Source organism: Aptenodytes forsteri, unplaced genomic scaffold (genome assembly GCF_000699145.1).
Source record: "Aptenodytes forsteri isolate BGI_AS27 unplaced genomic scaffold, ASM69914v1 Scaffold33, whole genome shotgun sequence".
NCBI classification, from domain to species: domain Eukaryota; kingdom Metazoa; phylum Chordata; class Aves; order Sphenisciformes; family Spheniscidae; genus Aptenodytes; species Aptenodytes forsteri.
In genome coordinates, this window is record NW_008795037.1 from 6,676,297 (window position 1) to 6,695,822 (window position 19,526).

Here is a 19,526-nt window from a genome sequence, read left to right on the forward strand (position 1 = left end):
TTTACACAATTCAAACGGTGACTGTATAAGACTATCCAGTCTTCTGTAGAGGATGGTGTAGAGCTGTGTAAAGGGTTTCTGACAAGTGTTTGTGGTAACTGTTGAACTTGGAACTCAGTTGTACATTCCATTTTGCTTATGCCACTTTTTTTACAAGAAGTTTCTAAAGTAATTAGAGCAGAATAGTAATTTTGTTTCAGAAATATTAATTGTAAAGCCCTGATTACTATGGACTGTGCATGAGGTACTCTGTAATTCCATCTAGAATTTGTGGAACTTGATGGTAGAACAAAACCATACAGCTAAATGTCAAGAATGGTGCGTTAGTATAAAGTAAAATCTTCGATTACCTGATTCCTGAAAACTGCTTTAATGACCATGCTTTGTCACATACCTTTCTCATGCTTTGCTTAGCAAAGGTAAATACCTATAACCTGAAAATGCCATCATTTGGTGTATAGTTCTTTTCCAGCAGAAATCTGCTGTGTTTCTCTTGCACCTTTCCTCTTCAACAGGCATTGCTGAAATTTATGAAAGAACGGTAAACGTCTCGTATCACTGATAGCAAGGCAAGCACATTGGTGGTGAAATTTTTTTTGTTGTTGTTGGGTTTGGGTTTTTTTATTTTGTGGGTTTGTTTCTTTTAAGAATGTTATAACTGGAAAATGTTGAAGTGTGGAACATCTCAGTCATGGCAGAAACGAATGTCAGGGTTGAGTGAGTGATGCAGCTGGAAGTACAAAACAAATGTAACACAATTTATTTGGCTTTTGTGACTTACACCCATCAGGAAAATCTAAGGCGTCTATTATGTATGACAAATGAGCTGGTGAATCCAGGCTTGGAAACATAACTTTTGATTACTGTTGGGAATACTGTACTTGATTTGATGGAAAAGATTTGCCAAGAGCATTATGAGAATTGCTATGTCGTTTAATAGATGCTTAAAAGATACAGTGGGGTAGGATAGATGTGGGGGAACTCTATTAGGGAAGTGGTTACTCTAAGCCCCAGCAATGCTAGACTGCTAACACCATCTGTCCCTTTGTCTTCTGATTGTCTTACTTGCAAGATTTCTGTTTACATAGTTTTAGAAGCTGCAATCCTTGAATGTGCAGGATCCTGTAATAGTTTTTTACAATATGGATGGGAAAATTATCCATGTACCATTAGCCAGCTGACTTCAAAGCATCATAAAAAGTGATTATTATTTTTTTTTCTAGTGCAGATGGTAGTAGAATTCTCTTACGGTACATTTGATGTATATTTACCAACTGGTATGCCTAAACCAGTGACAGCATTTTCTGATTATATGCATCCCTTCTGAGGGTTGTATGACTACAAGGCATAGGATGTTTGAGCAACTGGTGAGACATATATGCAGGGCATGCTTATTAACTTTTGTATGTAAAATTCTGATGCTTGATACTGGATTTCTTTTAAATATCATTGCTCATGCTTATTTACAGTACACTCTGTGTGTAGGGCAATTACCTGTGTTTTTTCTAATAGCATCTGATATACTATCATGAAGAGAGAGCCTCTGGTCATGAGTGCAAATCTTAACATCAAGGCTGCAAAAACAACGTTTTGGATCCCTAAGAGATCACCTCTATTTCTTTGCCTGAGTCTCTGTAATATTTATGGGCTTTCTAGAAGGGATTTGTCTCTCTCATTGCAGTTCCAAAATAAAGTAAGGTTTGAATCTTGGTTTCAGTTTAAAAGGGAGGAGTAACATTCGAAGGAAGGAGGGCATTTTTTGAAGTGGAAGTAACTGTCTGTAAAGATGACTGGCAATTTGCCAAAAGAATGGCATGCAGAGAGGTCAAAAATAATAAATAAAAGACTTAATAAAAGATATGATTAAGCAAGATTAAAAGGATAAAATATCTAATGTGAAGGACTGTGGTTTCTTTTAGCCATGTTGGCAATAATAACAACAAATTTCTCATGGGAAGTCTCAGTCAAATTTAGACATTGACAAATAGAGCTGTTCTTTAAGTAGAATTTTCTAGGTACAGAGAACAAATTAGATTATTATTGTAAGCCTAGAGGTCTACTAATATGTAAATCAGGTGATTTACATATTCTGAGTGATTTTACATCTAAGATGCTATAAGTCTTAGAATTCTCCAGTGTGAAGAATGAACAAATAAAGTCAACATTTGTTCATGAGTGAAAAGCATTCTCTCTGTTCTCAAAGTGGTTAATGGGCTGACTAAAACTGATATGGCTAAGAAATAACTTTCACAACAAATATTCTTCTTTGGAGCAGAAAGGTAAGGGCACTGGGGGCAGGAGAAAATGCACCCAGACACAAAACTGACATCGCACCTGTTGCTCTGCTGCTATGGTATTTCAATGGTAGAAATGCCATCTCCGTATGGTATTTGAGAATAATTTTGGAACCATGTGTTTAGCTTGCTATCTCAGTATCCCACTCTTTTTACTGTGGCACTTTTACCCACATATGAGGATGGACTTCCTGGTAATTTTGTTTGAGTCAAAGAACTAAGTTCTGGAAAAGAGCAGCCCTTTCCAGCTTGTTGCATCTGACCTTTCAGAAGTTGAGGTTCCAATTTCCTGATCCAGATGGTTGAGGAAATCTTTCTAATAGAGTAAATCTCTACAGATGCAAACAGTTCATTAATAATTCAAATTGCCTGAATTAAGACAGTCATTCCATTCTTTATTCAGTGTTTGAATTAGTGTAATCTTATTTCCTTTATTTCCTGTACTGCCTTTACCAAATCTTATTTTGATATAGCATATGAGTAGGCCATGCTATGAAATAACATATTGTAAGGGGTTCTATTAAATGACTTTGGTCATGATAATTTAAGCAGTGAAGACTAGCATGTATATGAAAAGAAATCTTTACATATAAAACCCAGAAATGCTTACAAATAGCTTGTGGTATTATATCATTACGTCCAGTCATTTGCAGTCAAATCTCAGTGTGATAATCAATCTGGTCTAACAGTAATTTGGATAAGAAACTTCTAGAGATAACTAGGTCTTCTATTCAGTATTTTCTCTATATCTAGTTTTACGTAATTTGAACACTTCTTAAATATTAACTGTTCTAGCATTCAGTTTTAAAACAGTACATGGTGTTTCATCTTAAAAATGAGGTAAATTTATTGTTGTTGCAGTTGGTTTTTTCTTAGTTGTAGAAAGAAATGGTTTTGTGTGAGAAAGGTAAGAACACGCTGCTCAGTTCACTGCTAAGATATAGATGTGTAAGTCCCATGTGACAAATACATCTAGATTTCCTAATGATTTAGGAAAAAAACACCCAAAAAACCACAAAATAAAAAGCAATGCAGGTAGCAGAACCTGGTGATGTGCAGAACAGGAATCTTTGTTCTGAATTTTAAAAGGATGTGGTTATATAATACAAGCTTCATTACTCGACTGGTCCCAACCTTCCTAGGTAACAAGAAGACATGGTCTTAGCCTTTAGTCAGAGTTTAGCATGGAAAATAAACTGATAAATGTGCCTGAGCAGGGTTTGAGCTTTTTTGTAATAGTTTCTAGAGGCTTATAGATCATCTTGCACTGAAGTGTGGATACTGTACTTGGCCGTCTGTCATTCAAATGTTTCATGGACTGTTCCAAAATGAATTAGAAGAAATTGTGTCTTATTTAAGATTCATGTTCGCTTGCCACTGTATCCTTTTTATTAACTTTGAAATACATTGATTTTTAAATTTAGCACACTATTCTACATGTGGAACTACAGTAGCTATGGAAGCGAGTGAACACTACCTCCTACGATTCTAACCCTTATTAAAAAGAAATTGATAATAGAAAAAGGCATAAATTTGCACACAGTATTGCTTCAAGTTCTAAATTTGCTATTTGCAAATTAACAACTCTTTCACCACTAGGTTTTTTGGAGTTAATCTTGCGCTTCCATTTTGTGCACCAAAGGTGTCCTCTCTCTCTCTCACAAATTAGAAATGGCCCCATCTGGTAGAGTAGAGAGTCATTAAAAATGCTAAGTTACAAAAAGAAGTAGATGATCATATTAATTTCTGTAATAATATTTAAAGATGATGTTTCTGGCCAATGGGAACAATATGGAATTGCGTGGTATCACTTAAACTTTATGGGAAAGTAATTCTAATTTTTTTTTCACTCTCAATGTCCGTATAAGAAATTAGATGTTTAGAAGGCAAATTCATTCCAAAGCTACTGTACCGCTACTGTACAGAACTCAGTGAGTCAGAAATACTGGTTAACCTACACTGAACAAGCCTGGACTCTTACACTATAGGAAACAGCAGAGCCCTGCAGAGTGAGGCTTATGAAGCTGAACTGAGCTCAAGTGGAGGTGAAGGACCCTATTGTTCAATCAAGAAGAAAAGCTCTTAAATACTTATTTGTGTTCCTGATTGGCTTTTGGCCATACCTGCTTAATCAGTGTGCTGCCAATAACCTTTACTAGTGAGAATTGGGCTCTCCAGAAAAATGGGGATTGCAGATACTAAGCAGAACAAGTGTGTGGTTTTTTTTTTCCTGGTAGTAAAAGTGTAAATGCACCAGGCCACTTCAGTTCTTTGTCTCATAAACATTTCTTTGAAACACAGAAAATACCTCCCTCTTTTTTAGCTTCTTGTTTTTGGTAAACGGATTTTCTTTGGGAGGGGGAGAATTGTTTCTTTTAAAGTATTCATCTTTCTAATAGACAGGAAGTGTAATACCCTGACTGCTCTAGCATTGGCTTACAATTGGTTGCACTTTCTTTGAGTTCTACAAAATTGCACAGTAAAGTAACAGTATAGCGTGAAACCCACAGACTGCCCCCCTCTCACACACCTGCAGTCATTATAAATGCTATTTCTGCAAACACTAGGCACACAGCACTATGAACGACCAGGCATTATGGCTTCTCTTTGTCAGATAGCAATTGTTAGATTATGTGAACATGAACACGGAAGTATTTCCGCATCCAGTTGTCTCCACTGACGGTGGCCAAAGCACTATGAATGCTTTTGAGGAAGGTTGGCTTTATTGGTGGGTAGCAAGAAAGGACAGTGGTTTTAGAGATCTAATGTTTTAGAGAAGAGGGAAGGTAAAGTGGAAGAACTGAGACATGGGAGAGATCTTGCAAGCAGCCAAGACACTTCTGTTAATTATATTGCCTTTTTTTTTTTTTTGAAGCTGTAAGGAATTGGGAAAAAATGAAGTTGAGATTTGATTAATGGTTGCCTAGACTGCAGTATGAAGGAAATGGATAAAATGCTTTTGAAATAAATTTGACTTTTAAAAAAGAAAGAGAATCTGTTATTGCTCTCTCTTTGTTACATCATCCTCTGGCAAATGAGATACATTTTGGAAGAACAAAACGTAGTTGAGATACCAGTGTGACAGCACGTCTCATTCACAGTCATAGAAATTTCCAGAATGTATCAGAATCATGTTCTCTGTTTCTGCAAGAAGAGATGGCGATATTACTACATGGTGGTGCAAAGAGGCATCACATATTATAGGTGCCTGTAATGCTTAAAATATAATTTTATTAAGCGCACTTTCTAACTATTGAGTAAACCCTTGCATGTATAAAAGAGAAAGTTACATAAACCTTCAGATTGACAAGATTACTTAATTTGCTCATTACTTGTCATGGGGATATATTATAGCCCCTTACCATCTCCACAGCATGTCCACTACAAGCATTGTCTAATGAATTCTTAATTTGTTATGCACCACGTGACTTTGACTGGGCCAAGTTAGTGTATATTGTGCAAATGGAGTGTAGAAACGGGCAACACTAATGGGAAGTCAATTCACTCAGTCATTGAGGGAGTCCTTGAGACACTGTTATGGATAAGGATAAACTGTACGCATTGTGATTTCCAGACCTTTTTTCCTGATAGTCTTCTAATGCGTAGTGTGTCATTAGTCTGCAAGTTACTCTTCTGTGATAAAAATAATGGAAGCATGGTATAGGCACTCTTTTCTTTCTTTTAAAAATGTTAAAACCAATTCACTCAGTCATTGAGGGAGTCCTTGAGACACTGTTATGGATAAGGATAAACTGTACGCATTGTGATTTCCAGACCTTTTTTCCTGATAGTCTTCTAATGCGTAGTGTGTCATTAGTCTGCAAGTTACTCTTCTGTGATAAAAATAATGGAAGCATGGTATAGGCACTCTTTTCTTTCTTTTAAAAATGTTAAAACTGACATTTTTCCTGTATGTAAAATTAGATCTACAAATATGATGGCTATTAAGGTAACTTAGGGTCAAATTTAATTGAAAAACATCCTTATTTACAAAAATAATTTTAAAATGAACTGAACTATCTTTTAAAGACTTTTTCTAATTCTGATCACTCTTCTGCTTTTCTACTGAAATTGGTAATGAAGGCACCAGAGTAAAATTGAAATTTAGCCCATTCTGTCCTTAATGTGACTCTAGTCAGATTGACAAAGGTTTTGATGCATATTCTTTCTTGACACTGTTTTGAGGAGTACAGCCATGTATAACTTTTTCCTTAAGGTCTTTTTTTTTTATCTAAGCTGTGCTTCTGCTTCTCCCTCCTGGTTGTGTTTTCAGACAAACCCCCTCTTCCCCTTTTTACCCCAAATAAACAGTGCTATCAGTCTAAATTTACTTGATTCTGAAGCTAACAAAAAACTCGGATGACTGCTAACAGGAAAAAAAAGAAAGCCATAGAGCCTGCGGTTACCATGCCAACACTGTTCCCTGGGGTGTAGCCACACAGAGATGGATGCTGTGAAATTAAGCTCTGTGTGATAGGTAGGGAGGTGTGCACTATTTGAAGCTTTCATGTACGTTATATTTTACCATTTGTATGTTTAATGTTATGCATTAATCTGGTCTTTCTGTTGTTCCCTTCTCCCTCTGTGTGCACACTACAGTTTCCTATTTTTGTGGAGTGTAAGAGAACTTGGCGTTTCAAAACGTACAGTGTATAGTAAGTTCCATGAAAAATGGATTATAAAATGGATGTGATATGATGAAGAAAGAGTGGCTTCTGACTCAAATTCTGCCTGCCATCTAGTTGTCTCTGTAAAGTTGTTGGAGTTGTACTCTGATCTCATTTATTTTGGACATGCACAGTCTATTTGTGGTGGCAATATAGGGATAAGCAAATTGTTTCACAAGAGGACCACTAGCAAAACTATCACATGAGACAGTGGTGCAGGACAAAACTTACTTTAAATGTGTTTCTGTGCTTATGTGTGATTTTTCTAAATTTGCCTACAGCTGATCTTTAGGTATTTGTCAAACAGCAGACAAACCTCCTTTTTCTTAATATTCTAGATGTGTTTACCTAATGCTGCATCCTCCTTTGGAGTCATAGCTTACTCCTCACTACACAAGTACTCCTTCCTTAGATTCAAGAAAAGGGCACTATTCCGTATTCTCCTCTCTCCCACCCTGTGTTTGTGCTTTCTGGGTTGGGGGAGATGACAAGAGATTAGGGAGTATCATTCTCAATAAGTTTTTAAGCAGGTCATAAATCTCTAAGGCCTTCACAGACCTTAATTAGAGTTGTATGTTACAGTTCTACAATGTTGTCCTATTTGAATGTTTTGATTTAGTGACTGCTTTGAGAGCACCTTTTAATACCTTCACAAACTTACTGACTTCTTGAAGCTAATACTTTCTATGAGTTAAACAGCTCAGGTTTTTTTTTTTTTTCCTGCTGCTTTATTTGTTTCTCAATCCTCCACTCAGACATACATGAAAAGTACAAACAGAACTGTTTATAACATAGTGAGCTTGCCAGGTTTACTTACTTGAACTTTCTTGGAAGGCTATGGATTGGTTATGTAAATGGAAATTCTGTGGGATGTTTTACTAACATTTTTTTCAAGTCTCTGAGAGGTTACTTTGTGTACTAGAAATGCCAGTCTTGAAGATTTAGACTGAAAGCTTCATAAAGTTCACGTGGCTCCAAAATTTAGTAGTCTGTTTAGATTTTTCTTGAGTCAGATTAAAGAAAGCAGTCTTTAACTCAATAGCAGCTAATTAAAAGTATCTAAATTGCAATGTTTTTGCATACTGATTTTTGCTAAAGACATAAAGCAACAGGGTGAAATTAATGGTAACTGCGCTTATATAATGTCCCAATGAGGTTTTCTTCCTTCCAGACCACAGTTACACTAAGAAATGTTCAGCACAGCAGCAAGTGCACTTTGTCAGTGTTTATTATTAAACATTGAAAATGCAGCTAAAACATAAGATCTCAGCCAAAAAGGTAACTAAATCTATTAGTTAGTTATGTGGAATTATAAAAGGGATTAATATATATTGCAACGAAGTTTAAAAAGCTGGTCTGCTAGTAGATACAAGCTTATCAAACCAAAACACGTGGATTGTGGTTTAGATCTACTGGGTGCAGCTGTGTATACTGGAGACTTACGAATTAAAGTTTAAAGATAACTAAGATACTAATGCATCTAACTCTTTCCTGTCAACCAGTGGTTTCTTCTGGGAGGGTTTTTCTGAGATGGCAGCCAGAGCTTCATGTATTTAAGTCTTCATATTGCACCAGGCTCAATGAAGTTGTTCTTGACATCTGCAAGCATCGTGTTAATGAGGCTGAACTATAGAAAGGGGAATGAGTGCAGAAAATCTAATTAGGAGCTGCTGCATAACAGCTGTTATATCGACACATAGTACAGACATAGAAACACTACATAGATGATGGACTCTAATTTCATATGATATATGTATATTTTATGTGTGATGCACATAATTGCCTGTCTTGGATATATGTCTGACAGACAGAGTCTGTCTTGGACTGCCTCATTTGCATAGTAAGCTATTTTCCTGTGACTCCATATGATGTATGAATTCCTTGAGCAGTTGAGGCCGGCTCCTTATTTGTCCACAAAATTTGACTGTGAAAGCATGGGAGTTGGAATTCTGGCTTAACAAAGATTTTCATAACCCCAATCCTTTCCTGTAAGAAGTATGAATTAAGCTGAGGGGAAGAATCTGGAGCTGTAAGTAATTAAAACTTACCTCTTTTGTATTTTTATAGAATTCCCTTGAACAGATGATATTTTTTAGGTTGTAGCCTGTAGGGATTGTGTATTGATCAACTGTATAAATGTAATGAACTTTTCACTTGATGAGAACATGCATAAGCACATATCAACTTTGCAGAATTTTTCTCGTAAGCAAAGAAGCCTTTGGCTATTATCTTATATCATCAACTTTGGATTTCTGTTGGTCTTTTAACAACTGAATTGTGTAAGGCCAAATTCTGCAGCCAGAACTCAAATGAAACTTCTGTTGCCCCATGGAATGATGGCATGACATTATTCTTGAATGCCTGCTGCTACTATATGAAAAAGAACTCTGCTATTACATTTGTGATCCACCTTGGAGGAAGACTGTTTTTCAAAAAAGTTTCATTTGGTCATATTAGCTAATGAACTGAGCAGGCCTCAAATGTAATAACTTTGTAAAACAGTATTTATAAATTTAGTTTCTGTAGAGATTAATGCAACTTTTGCAGCTACTTTAATGGGAAGAAGCCAGGCAACAGCAGGACATGATAGCTAGATGAGTCGTGTGTACCTGAAATTAATCTGAAATTTTTAGCCGTAACTAGTGGTTAATGCAAAGCTTTTAATTGTGACTCACAGGAAATCAGCTCACAGAGGATACTTTAATCTGTACATCATGCACTGTCAGGCAGAACACCTGGAAACATGATTTAAGTGGTAACTCTATGCACTACATCTATCTACCTTCCACTACCCCGGAAATGAGCTTGGTATTCTGATGCATAAGTGAAGACATGCCTCTGAATTAAAACGCATCAGGTTGTCTGAATGCGGAAATTAACCACCTGATTGAAAGTGTGCCTCATAAATATTAACTCTAACTGCATTGTAAAAATAGAAAGCATATTACAACATCCAGTTAATAAACAGATGCCTGCCTTCTCTTTAGCATGTGTTACCCTTTATCCGCTCCCATTTTCTTCAGGAATGTTTTCAGAAGATTGTCACTTGACTTTTCCTGTAGTGGATTTGTTTGTCAAATGAAGACCTGAACCTTGGAGTCTGCAGCTTGATCCTAGTGTGTGCTCGTGTGCTAATCTTTGTGCTGAGCTGCTTTCAGGCTTAAATCCTGAAAGATGTACTTAAAATGGAGATTGTATGTTACTAAATAAGCCTTGATTTGCAAAGGAAGAGTGAAGGAAGAAATCACAGTCAAAGAATGGGCTAAAAAGCAGCTGGACACAGTTGATCATAATACAGTGCTGCCAGTATAGTAAAAATGTTACCAGTCATATTAAACTGGCAATGGGTTGCTCTCATAGGAATCTCTTTGCATATTTAAAGCCAGTGCAGCAGAGTTGTGTGATTAGGACTTCCCAAGATGATAGTAAAGTCTGTTGAGTATCCCCATGCAATTCTAAAATCTAAGAATAAAATTTACCTCACTTAATTACTGCCCAAGCAATAAAGCTAGAGTTGAACTATATGTCTGAGAAAATAATTAAGACCTCTATAATGTGCTTGGAATTTCTGGTATCAGGGGAAGCTAGTTCTGAGTTTTCCTATGGTACTACCTGACAGGTCTCAGTGCTGCTTGATGTCTTGCTTTTGCTGTTAGGAAAGCTGGTTGGTTCAGCCCTGCTAGCAGATCTTGCTAGCTATTGACAAAACAAAAAACCCCTAAACTGTCTGAATGTCTTATGTTGATGTTGGTACTGGTAATGAGGTAGCTGTACTTAATGAAGCACCAAATTCTTCAAATTAATTATTTATTGTTTCTTTTTGAGAGGTGTTGTCTTAATGCCAGTATTAAAATTTCATTTTGGTAATGTTAGTTGTCAGAGTACTTGGAAGTTTTATGTAATTGTCACTCTAATGCAGATTTACAATAATGCTGTTCAACATGTTTAGCTATGAAGAGTGTAGTCACAGTATTCAAGAATTAAAATAATGTTAATGCAGCTCATCTTGAAAAAATTGATATACAACAGTATCAACATAATGCATTCATACATTGGGTAGGGTTGGTCCTAACATACAAGTAATTTCAGTGTGTTTCTTATTCACAGTATGTTTCTATAATAAACTTATTAAACTGGAGCTTTATATAACAGTCCATCAAAATATACAGCAATAGCTAAATTAAATATGAGTGACTGTAATGGAGAAAGAGAGAAGGAAATATATTAATAATGATAAAATAGTGGCAGTAAAAGTAATATTAAATTTGGATGGGAGAGCTGATGAGGTAAAAGGATGCAGAATACAAGGTGGTCAGTGTAAGGAGATGAGCAGTTCAAGTGCAATCACACAGGGTGTCTTCATCATAAAAAGACTAACAGATACGTAAGAGATGTTGTTAGACGTTCTCTGTTTTGTTTAGGGATTCTCTACTCTAAAACACTTCAACATGAATGTGTAGAAAGTGGAAGGCTATGCTGGTGACCTTTGAAAGAAAAGACAACATTTGAGCTGAAAACTATCCCAGGATTTTATTTCACTGTCTATTATATTGTAAGCTACCAAGGAGAGCTTATGCTGTGGGATTTTTCTCCTTTATTTGTTTATGCATTTATGTTACAGTTTTTTGCTTATGCTTATACTCTTGAAGTTTTATTTTCCTTGAAGCTTATGCTGTGCAAGTGTTTGCATGCACAAATGGACATCCAGGCATGCAGGGTTCAGTAATAACAAATAATAATAGCATTTCACCTCTTTTGTCTGTAGTGTGATGGCAACGTGTGTTCCATTAGCACTCTGATTGCAGTGCTGTTGTCAAGATTCCTGGTTTTTGCTGCTGGATTCTGAAAGCACTTGATCAATTGATCTTGGAAACATGCTGAGCTTTTTCCCAAAGCCTTTTACACTCACTGTCAGCAGGTGAAATTTTTAACAGTTTGATCCTATCTGTAAATCACTACAATAGAGGTGGAGGAATCAATAAATGTTTAATGATTTTTATTGAACCAGAGAATTGGGAATCTTTATGTAAACAGAAGTTTCCTCTTTCGGCAGTATTTGTTTGTAAAACTAGGTGAATAATACAAGGATCTCAATAGGACACTGGGTGCTTTTCCTTGCAGTTAGTAAATAAAAGTATCTTTTTCTACTTTCTGGAAAACTTCCTGTAACATATGGCCTGCACCTACCTAATTTTTTAACTCTTCATTTTATGTGGTATATTTTACCAGCATTGCTTCTCCATTCTGTGATGACTATAGTCATAGAAATTGATTCTGATGGGCGTTATTATTATCGGAGGATTCTAGACGGTCTGTGGCTTGTCTTGAATGATGTGTGTAAGCAGGTCTGTGTGTCATACAAAGACATTTTTTGTCAACCGCTAAGCTCAAGAATTCAAATCCAGATTTTAGTTTCTGCAGCTGTAGAATCTCCCTTAGATATCTGTCAGACTTTGTTGTCTTCCTTTGCTTCCCCCCCTCCCCCTTTTTCAAAGCTCTCCTGTTTCTTGAAAGTCTCAGCCATGATGCTGAGAAAATCTTCCAATACCACTATTTAGAGTAACCTCTTATGTTCTCTAGTACTTTCCACAATTCATTGGAACCCTAATTTTTTTTCTTTTTCTGATTTCCCTGTGTTTCCTACTCTTCTTAAATGTAACTGAATAAACTTAAGATTTGTATAATGTACAAGAACTAATTTCATTTAGACCTTCTTCACAGACTGTTACTTTGAGTACTGAAGTTGATGTAACAATTGAGTAGTGAGTGGCGGAAAACTTTGAACTCACCAGTTCACTAAAATGAAATACGTGTTTTAATAATTACATGATCTGAAGCTCAGTCTTAGCTGTGTGTTTAATAAGTCATGAACTATGACAATGACAGAATAAATAACAAGTTATGTGGTGAGAGAAGCTTGTTAATCCCAAGCTAGATTTTGAGTATTTAGCTGTTACACTTACCAGTGTATCTTGAAACCACTTGAAAACGTTGAATGAATGAATTAATTTTGAGGTGGGTTAAGAAATGTCTTTCAGCCAACAAAAAAGACTACTTAATTCCATTTATTAAATTTTATAATTTTGTGGGTCAGACAATGTATGAAATACGTTGTAGAAAACAAAGTTATATAATGAATTTTCTGCTCATTGTTTTTCTTTCTTGATGCCAAAGGATCTTCTTATCATTTGCGGACTTCTTAAAATTTTAACTTGCAACTCATTCTTCATGATGTACTGTATCATTTTTGAAGTTTGTGAAATATAGCACAACTTCGCTAAACATTTGTCAGTCTGTGTTCAGACTGTTACCTTCATAATTTAGAATGTAATCTGATTTCTTTAGAACCACTGCTTATGCAGGTGCATGCATGTTATTGCTTTGGCTGTTCAGTTAAGACAAACTGGCAAGGTTTGGTAAACATGCTAACTACTAATATGATTTTTTTTAGTTTACTTTGTGGTGAGGAAGGAGCTAATATTGGAATGAATATGCTGGAAAGAAGATGAAATTTTTCTTTCAAAATGTCAAAATTATCAAACAATGGGAAATTTCTTGCTGCAGAGAAGTGGTTTTTTTAATACCAAACATAGATTTTAAAAACTGGCAAGGTTTGGTAAACATGCTAACTACTAATATGATTTTTTTTAGTTTACTTTGTGGTGAGGAAGGAGCTAATATTGGAATGAATATGCTGGAAAGAAGATGAAATTTTTCTTTCAAAATGTCAAAATTATCAAACAATGGGAAATTTCTTGCTGCAGAGAAGTGGTTTTTTTAATACCAAACATAGATTTTAAATATTCAGGATCTAAAACTTACATGCAATCCATTCCATTGTACAGGAAATCTGGGTGACAAAGTGGTCAAAACTTTCAGCCCTGTGTTAGTTGTATCCCCAGTCCTGCTAGGCCTCATGGAGCTAAACTGCTCTTTGTTCTAGAGGCGCTGTGCAGCACTGGGAGAAACCTATCAACATATGTAAAATTGTTGATTTCTGCTTTCACCCACTTCCTTTGTGAGGAAGGAAGTCGGGTTTTGCCCTGATTACAGCCTTTGGTGTAGTTCTGGCAACCCACTCTCCTGGCGTTGAAAGTAGATAAACTCCTGCAAGCCATGATTTGCATTGATGCAATTTATTGCAATTTCAGATGGGTGCAAACAGTGCACTTTTTTGGGGAGTTCTTGTGTTAAGGGAGGCAGCGTATTGTTTGTAAACTCAAGATGTGCCTGAGGCTGATGGCTGAGGGCATTGGTGAGGTGAGAAACCGAAGACTAACAGAAGTTTGTAAGGGAGTAAGAAACTCTAGAATTGTTAGCCTCTGGTAAGTCAGCTTTTGGCAAGACAGGAAAGATTATGATCATTGGAAAAAGCACAATAATATTTTTCCCTCTTTTTCTTCCCTCTTTCTTTTCTGTCCTCTCATCAAGGAAATAAAAGTTACTTCAAAGATAAAAGATGTAAAAGATAAATCTTGAAAATTTCTAAAGGAGGATTTTAAAATGAACACTATATTGGGTTAAAATGAGGGTGACTCAGAAAAATAACAGGACTATTGCTATTTGAATTAGGATTATGTGTATGTCTCTGGAAATATGTGCACTGGTGTAAGAGAGCTGATTACAATATTGCAGTGTTACAGGATTGGGGTTTGAGATCTTTTTGTAACACAAGATGACACGAATCTCAGAGTGATCGTTTGGTATTATACTTGGCATGACTATATATCAAGCCACTCCGAATCTAATTGCACAAAATAGCAGACAAGTTTTGATCAGTAAATAAAAGGATATGAAGACTGGTGGATGGAACCCACATCAGAAGGAAGAAGAGGCACTTACAGCACATTTCTTTAGATTCACAGACTATGGAATATAACTGGAGGAAGTCTGTAAATGTCTTCTGTGAAAGACTTGCATATAAAGATCCGTGATCATGACATCCGCAGTTGGGACATATTTTCATGTGGGACTATAGTGATTCCTTGGGAATGGTACAGGGAAAAAGCACAAAGAGTTACTTAGTGTATAAAAAGAAAGGGTGATGTGCTAAGTAGGTAACCATATGCAAAGTGTCTGGTATCTGTTAGGAGAAAAATTCTTTAAGTTGATCTTTTTCCTAATACTCCTTCCTCACCCCTTCACAAATATATCCATTTTCTTTTGAAGTATGCGTACGGATAGCAGGCTTGTACTACATGAATCATTCTTTTATTTTATTCTTTTATTTTTTAATAGTTTGTATTTTAAAGATGTTTATAAAAGCAGTTTTCTTTTTGTATAACCACTTGCCTAATTCTGTTTATAGCACCAATTTAATATTAAAAAAAGGGAAACAAATATGATAGGAAAAGACAGTGAATTTTTGAAAGTTGCAACCAAGAATGTGAAAGGCTAGTAATAAAGAGTGTTAGACCCAAGTTCAAATCCAGAGTTGCAATGTGACAGTTCCAAACTTAGCAGCTGGTGCTTATCTAGATGTCTGACAGAGCAAAGCTTTGACTTCAGTAACACATACCCTAATAATTCAAATCTTAGTTTATATATGCATTAGGAAAGACCCTTTGCAGTTGGAAGTCATTATTTTGTCATCCTTTTAAGGCGAACTGTGTGCTTGCTGGTCCTTTGACCTTTATCCTAGCCTATTAGGGTAAGTGTGGTTGGGTAAATGACAGCAAAAACTTGCTAGCAGCCTTATATAAGAATCCCCCCGAATATAAACAGATGAAAGTTGTGATGTGGGTGTATTTTGGAGAACGCTGTTGTTAGACGTTTGTTCCTGTTGTCCTATTGCTTAGCAATAGGAAATGGGGACCTCCCATCTCCCTGTATATGCTGCTGCTTTAGTAAAATCTTTACTCTGTCCAAAATTGGGGATTTTGCTTTCTCTTTGCATATTTCTCTGAGTGATTTTACTGTCTTCTGCTGTGTATTGGAGGAGTTTGGACTAATATTCCCTATATGCAGTGCTGTATACTGGAGAGGTTTGCGCTAATATTTCCTAGGCAGTGGGGAGAACACCCACCTTCTAACTGACATGTTGGTCATTGATCCTATCAAAGACAAAAAGCTAACTGACCATATTGATAAGTCAGTGGAGGAAGTTGGGAAAGTGAAAAAATCATTAATTAAATGACTGTTGTGGGCTGATACTAGAGAATTTAAACAAGAAATGCTTAGAAGAGATTGTTTGAAAAGATAATGGTGGAAACTAGCTGAGGTTGCTTGAAGAAAGTAAATACTGTACATCAACAGCTTACTGGTATTATAAGCCCTGACCAGTGCTATGAGAACTTTTTGGGTGATGTTTCTGCTCTGTCATTTTCTCTCTGTGATTCTTCAGAGAGTGTTTAAGACCTAAGGAATGAACAACACAGTGTCTTGAGGACAGAGAGCAGGACTCCAGTCTGTGTTCTACTATCTACTTCCAGGACTGTTTCATGTAGTTACCTCATCCAGAAAGTGTATGGTTGAGAATACTCCCACTAGGTGAGTGCTCTTAATAAGCCTTTAACTGAGCTCTGCTCAGTTCCTTTGAAAGTGTACCAATGCCTGTCTGCAATGGATGAACAAGCCTGTGGAGGCCAACAGGGTGGCACAATTTTCTGCAGCCTTGTGAGATGATTGTCAGAATTTTAACCAAGTAACAGAATATCTTTAAACAGCTAATTCCAGCTAGTTTCTTGCTCGTGTTATCAGTTATTTTGAATTCTAAACTCTAAAGGTAACGTTCAGTATGAACTGTCTGGCAAAGCTAGGTGTCTAGTGCAGAGGGTTCCTCTGAAGTCCAGGTACCTAAAAGCTAAGGAATGAAATGGCTTTCAGGTGTCTATAAGAATAGAAGTTTTCTGTTAGATCACAGCCAGTTTCTCTACCTGTCCAGGACATCCTTAGAAAATAATCTTTCATCTGTCTTTCTTACCCCATACTCCCTTCCCCATGCAATGCTTTAGGTGATAGAATAATACAGCTTTAAAGCACCTGAGATTAGATACCCTTCTGAGAGTACATGTAAGAGACTAAGATATGGAAATGAATTGCAAGTCATTACATTCCAATAATTAGGTAAAAGAGAGCACAATATGCCTCAGAACACAGAAAACGGGGTAATTTTTTAAAACTTTTTGTTAAAGAAAAGATGTGGCAGCAGTATGTTAATGATCTTGTACTCAGATTCTTCATCACTCAGATATGCTGCAAGAACTGCCATTGTAAAGCAGATTAATGTCACAAAAAGGTAGTGTCAAACACATTACCTCTTTCTTTTCATACAGTTCTAAAAACACGATTTCACCCAAGCTTGTGTACTTTTTGTGTAACTATTATTATTCTGTGCAAACTCCATTTTAATGAAGCATGAATTTGAGGAATAGTTCACGCTTTCATTTAAATGAAAGCTGATCTTTAAGGCAGCTGGAATACCCATTTTAAAAACAGTGCTTATATTTGGAATATGTACTCTGATTATTGTGAATTAAATACTCCTTTGAAAGATATGGTTCTCTACAGAGTCCTCATTAGGCTTTACATTAACAGTTGAACAAGATTTATGGTTTTTTTTAGGGTCCTACTTGAAAAATCATCTGCTTCATCTGGCTGTAGATCCAGTCTATAGAATAAACTCAAGCTGTACAGAAGGGTTGCGTTAACATGTTTAGATCAAAAGAAAGTAAAAAAGGGAAAAGCATCTTCCTGGATCAGTCTTTTAAATTGTTTTGGAGGGTCTGCAAATGAAAAGATGTGTATATGGATAAATATATGTGTGTGTATGTATATGTATTATATAAATGTATTACATAAATATAAATATATGTTTTTTATATATATATTCCATGTAAAAAGTAAAAGCATACACGTACAACTTTTATTTATACATGTGAAGAGAATGATGGACTGACCTACTGTTTTCTCTAGAATTTTTTTGTTTGTTTTTAAGTAAAAATGTTGCAAGTGCTTCTCCTGATGTGTTCTTAAAGCCTCCTGGCCTCCTGAGATTCAAAATAACCTGTTGGCTATGCTTGCATTTGTATCACATGGTAGTTCAGCATGTTAGCAGCAACTATATTCCTGGCACCCTGTGAGGATCCACTTCTGCCTCCAGAAACTGATTTCAGCAAATAATTTTAAAAATGGTCTCACTTAGCACAGCTCTGCTGGCAAGCGATGACTGGTAAGAATGGAACAGAATTTTTTTTTTTTTTTTTTTTTTTTTTTTAAATAAAAGTGATTAGTGTAAAATGTTTCCAATTCAGTAGTGACCTTGAAGAGTGAAGTGGATCAGTTTTCAAAGGCTGACATTGAAAATTGATTTTGGGATAAAGTCCATATCTACTGCAAATGATATTTGGTCTCAGTCCGAAGGTGATACTAAACCTTGAAAATAAATTCCTTTCTACTAACCCAGTTTATATAAAATTTGCATTTCCCTTCTATATAAAAAATTGTTTCCCTGAAGATAGAACTAACATCCAGTAACGTGAACTTTGATGTCTACATATACACGCTTCTCTAGTACAAAGATCCATAGTTGAGTTAGGATCCTTAAGGCTTGCATATCGTTGCTTCTCGCACTAGTTAGAAGCACTTACCATAAAATTGAATATTCTCTTGCAAGTTAATGATTCTACTGAAAATCTCCTGAAGGTGGTGATATGCTTGGGAATGTCTTCGATTTATTTTTCACAGGAGGAGATTTTTTTGCAGAAATACTTGTTTTTTCATGACAGCTTTCATTTCAAAATTGTGAGCTAACTGGACAATAATACTAATTTGCAAAAATCAAACCAGTATGTTTCTACAAAACTGTGCTAGTTTGATTCTTCATTGTCATGCTGTTTACTCATTCAGGCACAGCCAGTGGATTCAAGATCCTCAAAAAGGACTTATGTTCCTAAATACTTGTTTCAGGCACACGTCTTTTTGTCACATCTTGGATTATTTGGCTTTTAATTGTAGTTCTTCAGCACTTGTGCTTTTGTTCTGGAGATGACAGGAAAACAATCTTACTGCATCCTGTAAAATTATTCAGTGGATTGTTTTACACGTTTGTGGCATGCATATGATGCATGCTTCACCAGATCTTCCTTTAGTTAGCAGAAGCTGTACAAATGCTTTTTTTTTGTCAATGTTTGCAGGGGTTTGCATAGCAGGATCATTTCAAATTTTAAAGTGTTACTGATTGTTTTACCATACGTTACTGAGTTACAGGAAGGCAACCTAATTATTCTGTTGTAAATCCTATCGTGGACCAGTCACTCACATCAGTCAGTATTCTAGTGAGCAAACTTGGGGGAAAAAGTGATCCAAACAGTGTGTAATTATTCTTAAGCAGCTGCTCACAGTGGGTATGACAGCCTGGTACTTTCTTTCCCATGAAAGCATGTGAAGAATTCTTTTGCTGATGCAAAGTTTTTCTTGCTTATTGCTGTGGTTTCTTTCCACTACCATTTATTGCAGATACTTTTCAAGAATTTGTCATGTTCCCTTTGATTTTTTTTTTTTTAATTATTATTTATTTATTTACACAGAGGAGATTATGTCTGTGGGTTTTTTCTATTTTATATTT